The 11,208-nt window shown below is 44.4% G+C and overlaps 1 long non-coding RNA gene across 1 annotated transcript; it reads right to left on the reverse strand.

The window, feature by feature from the left end:
• Positions 1 to 7,417: 7,417 nt before the first annotated feature.
• LOC119973695 lies at positions 7,418 to 10,675 on the reverse strand. The gene is made up of 2 exons (XR_005462378.1): positions 10,340 to 10,675; positions 7,418 to 7,644 (listed from the first exon to the last, which is right to left on the reverse strand). It is a non-coding gene; the product is annotated as an uncharacterized LOC119973695 (long non-coding RNA).
• Positions 10,676 to 11,208: the final 533 nt, after the last annotated feature.

Below are 11,208 nucleotides of genomic sequence, written 5' to 3' on the forward strand. Positions count from 1 at the left end.
CCTCTCCACACTGTTTTTGACAAAGGATGTGCATCACTCGTCTGGGTCCACGAGATTGGCAAACGTCTCAAATATTAAAAAATGAAAGCAGGGTATTGAGGCCCTTTACCGAAGCAGAGAAGCAGACTCAAGTTGGCCACCCTGGGTTATTAAATGCAAATTGCCATTGTATAGCTCTCTTCAAATTCGGCCTGTGCAGCCCACAGGATAGTGTCCCCCCCAGAAATGAATGCTTTCCCAATATTGCCAGGTAACTCCTTTTCTTATGGGGACACAGTCACAGATTCAGGCATTTTAAGGATCTTTGTTCAGTTTTAAATTTTTTTTAGCAATACCCACGAGGATATCTATTATGTATATATGTGTATATATGTGTGTGTGTGTATACATGTATACAGTGTGAGGTCCTAGTCCCTCATAATTCTGATTTAACAAATTGAGACCAAGAATATTATAAATGGTAATGGGTTGGAGTGGAGAGTCGGAGAAATGAGGAAAATGCACCCAAGAAGCTGCAAAGTACAACTCTAACTAAAGTATTTTACCATTATTGTGCAGCGATATGCTATTCCAAATGACTACCATTGTCTTACTTCAAAGATGCAGCCATTAACAGGCCATTCAGCTCAACTAGTCTGCGTTGGTGTTTATTCGTAAATCACCTTCTGTCCATTTGTCTCCTCATTTCATCCTTTAAGATTATTTTCTATTCCTGTTTTGTTCTCATGTACTCCCTGGTTTCCTTTTGAAAGCAACAATGTTTTTTAACGTGACCCCACTTCCTGGGGTAATACCTTTTGAGAAATCCCCTATTGGGTTTATCAGTAACTATTCTGTATTTAAGATGTCTAGTTTTAGATTCCCCAACAAGTAGAAGCATGCATTCCACATTATTTTGTTATGTCATCACCAATTTTCTTTTCTGAATAAAAGAGCCTCATCCTATTCAATCATTCCCAATCGCTAAACTCTCTCAGTTCTGATATTATCCTTAAATGCAATTTGTATTTTCTCCAATGTTTGTGTGCACTTCTTTATAATAGTATATCAGAATCATGCACAGTAATCAGAAACCAGAACCATGCGTAGTAATCTACATGCAGCCTGACCAGTGTTCGATATAAATTTAACATAACCTCCCTGCTTTCACAATCTCTAGCTCTGCAAACCTATATAGCTATTGTCCTGTCCCAAAGCCAATGGCAATGGGCAATAACCATTGATGTTGCTAGCAATGCTCACATCCCAGGAACAAATGAAAAGTAAATAACAAATAATTCCTCGTGCTTTGTTAGCATTTGTAATTTACTGATCTTCAATACCAAAGTTTTGGCTCCGTGCCAAACGTGCAGTTTGTTGGACTTAAGTAGTTGAAGCTATGTAGTTTACCGCCATAGAGCAGTGCTTGCCTAGTTGGGGCCTCCTACCCATTATTGGATAGTGGGGTTATCTGGAGTTGAGTGGGAAATAGTCTGTGCTTCGTTACCTTTGGTTTCTATTTGTGAGCCACACTAGTGATAATCAACAGTGCCCCGGAGACCTGCTAGTTCATCTATCAGATTACTGAGCCTGTCACAAGGATTGACAGCTCAGAACCTCCATGCTCAGGTGTCACATTCTGGAGCTATCTTGCTGCAAGGTGATGCCATTCAGTATCGCTTTAAAAGTTTTTTAATTGCTACGTCGTACAGTTTAATTTGTACAAAGTTACTTTGCATTAAACGTGTTGAAGTAGTTCTTCTTTTAGTTCTTCCCCATACACTATTATTGCGTTAATTAAATGTATCAACTATTCTAAGGGATGAAAAATATCCTAATTTCACTCGATACTTCAGGGGTATTTACTAATTCGGCCAACAGAGTTTCACTGACACTTCAGGACAATGATAGGCATTGACGCGGGTGTTCCTCGAAAGACATATGCCTAGATCTTCCTGTGTCCGGAACAGCGAAACCAGGACTTAAATCTTTGTTGCACAAAGGAGTCTGCAAGAGACATGCACTGTAATTATCCGGGAAGTTAAAACTCCTCAGGGGCTGATTTTCACATCCCATACACAATGTGAATGTCTCCAACACTGAGCCCACAGTCGGAGACCTAGGCCAGATATACAGGACTTCCTGGATACTAACTCTGGTAAAATTACACAGTTTAATCTCTGGTGTAACTCAGAGATTAACCAACTGAGGATCACCTGACATGACGCATCTCTTTCTCCAACTATATCCTCAGCCCAACCTAACTGAACCAAACTGCCCCCACTTCCGACCCAACCACCTCCTCACCCAACCCAACTACCCCACCCACCCGACCTGACCCGACAATCCTCTACCAGGCTTCCCTCCCGGCTGAATATCCTCCTTTCTGACTAACCTGCTCAAATATGCCCCCCCACCTCACCCCCCGCCGGACTATCCTCCTTAGTCACCCTCACCCCACATGCTCTGACTATCTCCTCACCGACTACTCTTGATTCCATTTGGCCATCTACACTCCAGCCCAACTTCCCTTCCCCCCTCGACTTGGCTATTTACTCACCTCACTCACACACTAACCCCCTAACCCATTCACTCATTGAAGACTCAAGAATTTTAAAATCTAATCCAAATATGGCATTTTTCAGGCTTTTCAGTGGCACTTTGCACTAATCAGAGATGTTTTCACAACTTCCACAGTGGATCAGAGCAGGAAACTGTGGGTCCAATTTGCCCCCAAAATGTCAAAGTGCCAGATTCTGGTTGAAAACTGGTGTCTTTCTTTCCAGAAGCACGGCCAGGTTTTCTGACCAGTCTCCTGACACTCTGGACTGGATTCTCCCACCCCGCCTGCTGCAAGAACGCCACGGGTGGGACCCTGACAATCCATTGACCTTGGGCTGCATTTTCCAGTCGCCGGGCGAACGCGGCCAGAGAATCCCACCCTCTGTCAAAAACAAATGGTGCACGCGGTTTGCACCATCAGTCTGTTGGGGTAAGGCCTGATAGTCAGCAAGCTCAGCGACACATAGATCGGGGCGCCATCTTTAAAGGGCACCTCGAACTGCGAGAGAAATTGACTCCCTCACACTCCATCATGGCCATGGAGGACCCACCACCAAAGGTTTCAGGGTGCCCCCCAACACCGACGTATAGGGGGCAGTCTCCCCCCCACCCCCTATGCATTTGCTGGTACGCATCCCTCTTTCCTCTCCTCCAATGGAGAAGTGTTTTTCTCCTCTCAGTACTGGGGGCACTGCCGGGGGTTGCCAGGGTGCTATCCAGAACTGCCCAGACTCGGCTCTCAACTGCAGGGCCCCCAGGCACCTCTGCACCCCCCGCATGGTCATCGCAACTGGTTTTGTTTTTGAAACCCAGTAACGATTCACACCAGGGTGGGAGCATTAAATGGAGCTGGAAGGAATGGTGTATAGCCACCAAATTATATTAAATTCCATGCAAATTTATGAAAATCGGGTTCATGATCACGTCACCGGTCGGACCGGGGAAGATCTCAAACCGAGATCCCATTTTGGCCTTCTCGTGAGACTTACCAGCCATAACGGGATTTGCGCCCGCGGTGAATGGTGTCTCTTCTGCCAATCAAGTTAAAAAACCTCATTGAAGTCGAAATTGGAGAATTAATTCAACAAAACATTATGCACAAAGAGCAAAATAAAAGGAGATAAATAAAGACGGAGTGAAGGGAGGGAGATAAAAAGACAAAGAGAAAGTGAAAGAGGTATTATTTTTTAAATCTCCAATAATAATTAAATTCTGACAAAACCAGGCTCCACAGATGTAAAAGAAAATTGTCAATGTCGGAGAGATTGGCATTAATTCTCGCATGGTTAAAAGTTCACATGTATACACACACCCTTAATTTTTCTGGTGTGTTTAGGCGGCACTGTAGCACAGTGGTTAGCACTGTTGCCTCAGTGCCAGGGTCCCAGATTCGGTCCCGGCTTGGGTCACTGTCTGTGTGGAGTCTGCACGTTGTCCTCGTGTCTGCTTGGGTTTCCTCCGGGTGCACCGGTTTCCTCCCACAAGTCCCGAAAGACATGCTTGTTAGGTGAATTGGGCATTCAGAATTCTCCCTCAGTGTACTCAAACAGGTGCCAGAGTGTGGCGACTAGGGACTTTTCACAGTAACTTCATTGCAGTGTTAATGTAAGCCTACTTGTGGGTAAGTATCGCAACTCCACACACTTTGTGTTTGAATGTTGAATCTATCAGTGAGGCACTAGTGGAGCGACTCCTGTGCAGGTGCAGGGAAAATTGACAGCAACGTCCTGATTTCCCACTTTAACAGTGCATGCATTGATGCTAGAAATTGTTGTCTGAGTTGCTCCTTGGTGACGGTGAGAGTTTTTGCCTCAGTGCTGCTCTTCCTTAAAACCCAAGGCATGTTCTCCGACTCCATCCCTTCACGTTCTAACTGCTATGTATTAAACAAACAGCTTCTGACCTTTGTTCATTGAGCGACCGATACTGAGTGCAGATCTCCTTGTGACCAGTTTATGAGCCAGTGGATGCAACCTTGTACTGTTTACCCTCTCAAAACTTCTCAGAACCTTGCAGATTTTACCCATAATTTAAAGAATGTACTTTGTTACAGGGCACACTTGCTATTGTATCTTGGCCAAGCTCAGAACAGAATCAATGGGATAAATGGCCTACTCCTGTTCCTTTGTTCATCTGGTTAAAGAGATATGTGTGCAGAGAACATACTGACAATGATGAAGTAACATGAGGCACAGCTGCCTGAAAAGCAATTGGTGAGCTAATTCCCTGAAGGTAAATTGGAATAAAATATGCAAATAGTTCAGCTTTTTGCCAGAGGGTTAGCATATATGTGTGTTAATGTTCACAAGTTGTCTGTTTTAAGGTGGTGAGGGCAGTTTTACACTTCATAAGTTGTCTGCTTTTTGCCCGTGGGTTGAAATCTTATTGACAAAAGGTGTATTATATTCTTCAAATAGTTTTTTCCCCCAAAAATGGCACCAGGAAATTATTATTAGGAAGAAGACACCAGCACTCGTCCCAAAATGGGAACTACATTAACTTTTAAAATGGAACTTAGAGTGAAAACATGTAAAGTGTAGCTAAGGTGCAAAGACTCATGGCTTCCAGCGCTATGTATAACTTGTTCCAAAAAGTGTCTAATTAGAGATAATTGGTATAACACATGTCAGTTAACATGGAGACTTCCCTTTCCTCCCCATTTTGGGACAAAAGAGTTTGTCCTGGAGGGGAGAGTTTAGGGAGCTTTACATGAATTGATGCCTGCCTGATGTAAATACGAGCGTTGAACCCAGATCAAGAAGGTTTCTTAAGTATTTGAAGTTGCCTCCTGTTTCATTTTATGTTCAGTGGGTCAGTGGCTGCTTTCTAAACCATGACTGTTTTTAAACACAGAATCGCAAGTCTGAATTTGCTAACTGGTTCAATCCAATTGTGTGCTTTAGAAATATATGTTGTTACCTCTTGTGTAGGGAGTCGGTCAGCTCAGTTGGTTGGATGGCTGGTTCGTGATGTGGAGTGATGTCAATATCACGGGTTCAATTCCTGTACCAGCTTCGGTTATTCATGAAGGCCCTGCCATCTCAATGTGCCCCTTGCACGAGGTATGGTGACCCTCCGGTTAAATCACCACCAGTCATCTCTCAAAGGGGAGAACAGCCTATGGGTCTCCGGGACAGTGGTTACATTTGTACTTTACCTCTTTTAAAAAAAAATAGAGTACCCAATCCATTTTTTCTAATTAAGGGTCAATTTAGCGTGGCCAATCTACCTAGCCTGCACATCTTTGGGTTGTGGGGGCAAAACCCAGGCAAATACGGGGACAATGTGCAAACTCCACACGGACAGTGACCCAGAGTCGGGATCAAAACTGGGACCTCGGTGCCGTGAGGCTGCAAAGCTAACCCACTGCGTCACCATGCTGCCCTTTTAGTATTTTACCTCTTGAGCTCGAACAGCAATGCACAAATTAACAATTCCAGGTGTTTGCCAATAAACATGTGAAAAAAATCAAGGGGTATTTTGGCACCTGATTGTGGGGTCAAGGATGTAATTGCATTGGAGGTAGTTCGGAGATATTTTACTAGATTGATTACGAGAATGAGTGGGTTGTCATATGAGGATAGGTTGGAAAAGTTGAACTTGTTTCCACTAGAGTTTTGAAGGCTGAGGGGTGACTTGATTGAAGTATATATGGTCTTGGCAACGTGGACGTTGAAAGGATGTTTCCTCTTGTGGATGAGTCCAGAACTAAGTGGCACTATTTTAAAATTAGGGGTTGCCCTTAGAGGACAGAGATGAGGAGAAATATTTTCTCTCAGAGGGTTTTGCAAATTTGGAACACTCTGCCTCAGAAGGTGAGGGAAGTGGTACCACTGAACATTTTCAAGGCAGATAAATTCTTCTTGGGAAAGGGAATAAAAGGTTATTAGGGTAGATGGGAATGTGGAACTCAACACAAAGATATCAGCCATGATCTTATTGAATGGCAGGTCAGCTCGAGGGGATGAATGGCCTACTGCTCCTCTCAATGCATATGTTCATGTCATAGAATCATACAATCCCTACAGTGCAGAAGGAGGCCATTCAGCCCACCAAGTCTGCACTGACCCTCTGAAAGAACACCCCACATAGGCCCACTCCCCCATCCCATTCCCGTCACCCCACCTAACCTTTGGATACCAAGGGGCAATTTATCGTGGCCAATCCAACTGACCTGCACATCTTTGGACTTTGGGAGGAAACCGGAGCACCCAGAGTAAACCCACACAGACATGGGGAGAAAGTGCAAACTCCACACACACACACACACACACACACACACACACACACACACACACAGAGTCACCCAAGGTCAGAATCGTACCTGGCACTGTGAGGTAGCAGTGCTAACCACTGTGCCATCATGCCGCCCTATGGTTCTATTCCGGAGACTGGAGCATAAATCAAGAACAAAATTCTGCGGTTGCTGGCAATGAAATAAAAAGAAAGAATGTTGGCAATATACAGCAGGTCAGGCGACATCTTTAGAATGAGAAACAGCATTAATGGTTCAGATTGCTGACCTTGCAGGTAAATCGTTGACCCTGAAATGTTCACTCTGTTTCTCTCTCTAAATTTGCTACCTGTCCTGCTGAGTATTTCCAACAAATTCAGTTTTTCTTACAGGAGCAGGAAACCTCGCCTGTTACTCCAGTGCTACACTGTCGACATGAGATGTTAAACTGGGTCCTGTCAGCTCTCTTCAGGGAACCTAACGGACCCCATGGCGCTATTTCATTGAAGATTGAGGAACTCTCCCCTGTGCTCTGACCGATATTTACACCTCCTCCAACATCGCTAAAATATATTAGCTAGTCATTGTCACATTGCTGATTTTAGAAACCGTGTGTGTAAATTAGCTGACATATTACAGCAGTGGCAGCACTTAAATTTAATTTTAGCATATCTTCTCACACACATACTATTTTTCCCTTCACGGAATAATGGAAGGATTCCCAAGGTGATTATCAGCCTGTTGAACTGCAGTATGGACATTCCTTCTGTGGTCAGCAGGCCCTGGTGTTGGACTTGAACCCGGTGCTTCTAGTCTAGAGGTGTAGGGTGCTACCTGCTGTGCCACAAGACCTTCTAGTAGTTCACTGCCTGTAAATAACAACAAATTGTATTAAAATAGCACCTTTAATGTAGTAAAACACTACAAGGCACTTCACAGGTACATAATCAGACAAAGTTTGACAGCAAGTTACCTGAGGAGATGTTAGGAAATTCCAGACCACAACCAATGTTCTTCCATTCCAGTGACAGTAGATCATAATCGTACAATTTTACCACAATACAACTTGTCCATTGAGCTTTGAGTCACAACATATTAATGATGAGGCAGGGAAGGAAAGAAAAGTAAGCAAATCTTGCACTTCAGATCCCAGTACCTCATGGAGCATCCTGGCCCCCATGTGCTTAAAGATCTGTGGTTGAGATTCAACATGAAGGCCCATGGCAGAAATGTGCAACCCGTAGAGATGTCATCCTTGAGTCCAGCGACAGCTGACCATATCTATAGTATAGTAATGTTACTATGTTGCAATCTATCAGCATTATTGAAAAATATATATAATGCTACTAATGTGCTGTGGTTCAATCTGCGATCACCAAGGTGCGATATAAATACCTTTATTTTAACTAAAACGTTAAACAGAAAAGCAAAGTGAAATGAAACAAAAGTTACCAAGCAGTGTCCACTAGTCATGGAAAATATCTCCTGAGACCCATTGACCCATTTGGTAATGTGCAAATGAAACTGGTCAAAGGTCAATATTTACAAGCACATTCCCTTGAAAGAAAGAAGAATTAAGAAGGAGTAATGTGTCTAAACTGACTTTGAAACTCGACAAGTCAAGAGAGGCTGAAGTACAACATTACAGTTTTCCAAACACTTCTGGCTTCATTGCAAAAGCAGGTTTCAATTGAGTCTCCATGCAGCTGACAACATGACCCTGCACATGCTCTGTGAGAGAGGTGAGGTCCTCGGGTTTAGCAATTAATCCCTTGTTCGCTGGAGATTGACTTCAGTTAGTCATGTATGTTGTCTAGGTGGCCAGTGACAGTTGCAACTTGCATGTATATGCCACTGCATCAAGGCATTTCGCAGATTCATGAGGGTCAAATGAAAATTGAACCAAGGTAGCAGGTGTTGGGCACGATTAGAAAAAGTTTGGCCAGAGTTTGGGGTTAAGGAGAGACTCAAAGGAAGAGAAAGTAAAACAAAAACAGCAGAAAGGGAGGGAATTATTTGAAGGTGCAGGCACCACTAGAAGGAGAAATGCAGTCAGAAGGCACAATTAGATTGTGGGACTGATGATCGATACAGTGAAAAGAAGCCATGAAATTATGAGGGGACTGAAACACAAAAATGAAAATTTTAACTTGAAGTGCTGGCAGAGCAGGAAGCCAGTAGATGAAAATGATAGGTGAGCAGGATTTGCTGCAGAATAGCTTGTTGGTGACAGAATTTTGGATGATGTTTGAAACTAGACATAGTTAATGCTGAACATATAAAGGATATATGTTTAAATACACAAGTCTCAGGATGTCATCAATGATGTGATCAATGAGCCATCACTAATGCAACAACAATGGGTCCACCCAAGATACTCCGTGTTACTGGTCACAGGTTCTGTGGGTCCTTGCGTGGCTGATTAGCCTGATCCTAGAGCCGCATCTTCAATCATTCACTTGGCAGAAGTTTCCAAAATGTGGGATTGGTCCTAGGACGGTAGTGTCTACTTAATTGAGATAATTATAAATGAATAAGAAAATTGAAGTAAGCAAGTAAACTCGGTGGCACTGCTGCCGTTCAACACCAGGGACCCATGTTTAATTCAGACCTTGGGTGACTATGAGGTGTTTCCACATTCTCCCCAGGTCTGCAAAAACAGAATAGAACCATAGAATTTAGACAGTGAGTCTGTACCCACCCTCTGAAAGGGCATCCGATCTAGGCCCACGTCCCCTGCCCTTTCACCATAACCCGGCCTAATCTTTGGACACTAAGCGGCAATTTAGCATGGCTAATCCATCTAACCTGCACATCTTTGTGCTTTGGGAGGAAACCAGAGCACCTGGAGGAAACCTGCGCAGACACAGGGAGAATGTGTAAACTCCACACAAACAGTCACCCAAGGCAGTAATTGAACCCATATCCCTGGTGCTGTGATTTAGCCGTGCTACCGTGTCACCGCTGTTTCCTCTGGATGCTAGTTTCCTCCCATAGTCCTACTATTTGCAGGTTGGGTGGATTAATCTTGCTAAATTGCCCCTTAGTGTCCAATGTTTAGTGGGTTATGGGGTAGGGCAGGACCGTGGGCCTGGGTAGGGCGTAATTTCAGAGCACCACAGAAATACTACAGCGCAGAAGAGGCCCTTTGGCCCATCGAGTCTGCACTGACACATGAAAGGCCCTGACCTGCCCATCTAATCCCACTTGCCAGCACTTTGCCTTGATTGTTATGGCGTACCAAGTACTCATCCAGGTACTTTTAAAAGTGTTGGCGCAGACTCAATGGGCTGAATGGCTTTCTTTTGCACTGCAGTGATTCTATAAACCTAAATCAAAAAAGAAACAGCTGTTACAAGGACAGTGACAGCAAAAAGCCCTGGGGCGCTTTAAAATCTTATGACCATAATCTAAAACATTTGAGTATTTTTAAGCATGCTATACATAAAGTTATCTAATAATATAGTACAGATTTAAATAGTTTCACAGATTTAAATCAAATAACCACACCTATGTTCACTTGTAAATAACCGTTTAAAAGAGCACAAAAAAACTTCTACATACCTTTAAAACACTTTTTAAAATAGTTCCCTGTTGTTTTCTATCTAAATCTGTTGTAAAATGCCTGCCCTCAATAGGCATTCCCAAGCTGGCTGCTTCACAAGAGGACGAGGCTGCATTCCTCCTGCGCCGCGCTGGAACCTGTGCGTTGGAGGTCCTAGGCTACCGCAGGGGAAGGAGGGCACCCACCCAGTGACCGGAAATTCCCGCCCGAGGTCAATCGGCCTTTACATGGCCCGGGCCCCGCATGTCGCGACCTCGCGGCAAGCGGGGCGGAAGAATCCAGCCAAGAAGGTTGACACATTATCCGAGCGCAGGTAAGTGTGCAGTTTTACCCATTAAAAGCAACGGCCCTTGGATCCAGAGACAGGCACCCTCACAACGCAAATGTTGACCCTCCCCGAATGACAAGGGGAGCACCCTCAACCTCTCATCAAGGAGGGGCATCTGTCCCTCATCACAGGAATAACGGGTCAGCCCACACCACCAAGCATGAGGGTGACCCACTGGCCCCCCCTCAAGCCCCACTCCTGGTGTTGCCAACGGTACACTGCACCCTGGCACTATGTCACCTTAACCCCAAAGGGGCTCCAGGAGTTTATCTCAATGCTGCCAGATTGCAGAAAGAAGTCTTACAACACCAGGTTAAAGTCCAACAGGTTTGTTTCAAACACGAGCTTTCGGAGCACGGCTCCTTCTTCAGGTGAATGGCTACCGTGCTCCGAAAGCTCGTGGAGCCGTAAGGAGCCGTGCTCCGAAAGCTCGTGTTTGAAACAAACCTGTTGGACTTTAACCTGGTGTTGTAAGACTTCTTACTGTGCTCACCCCAGTCCAACGCCGGCATCTCCACATCAAGATTGCAGAAAGAGAGC

This window comes from Scyliorhinus canicula, chromosome 11 (assembly GCF_902713615.1).
Source record: "Scyliorhinus canicula chromosome 11, sScyCan1.1, whole genome shotgun sequence".
Lineage (NCBI taxonomy): Eukaryota > Metazoa > Chordata > Chondrichthyes > Carcharhiniformes > Scyliorhinidae > Scyliorhinus > Scyliorhinus canicula.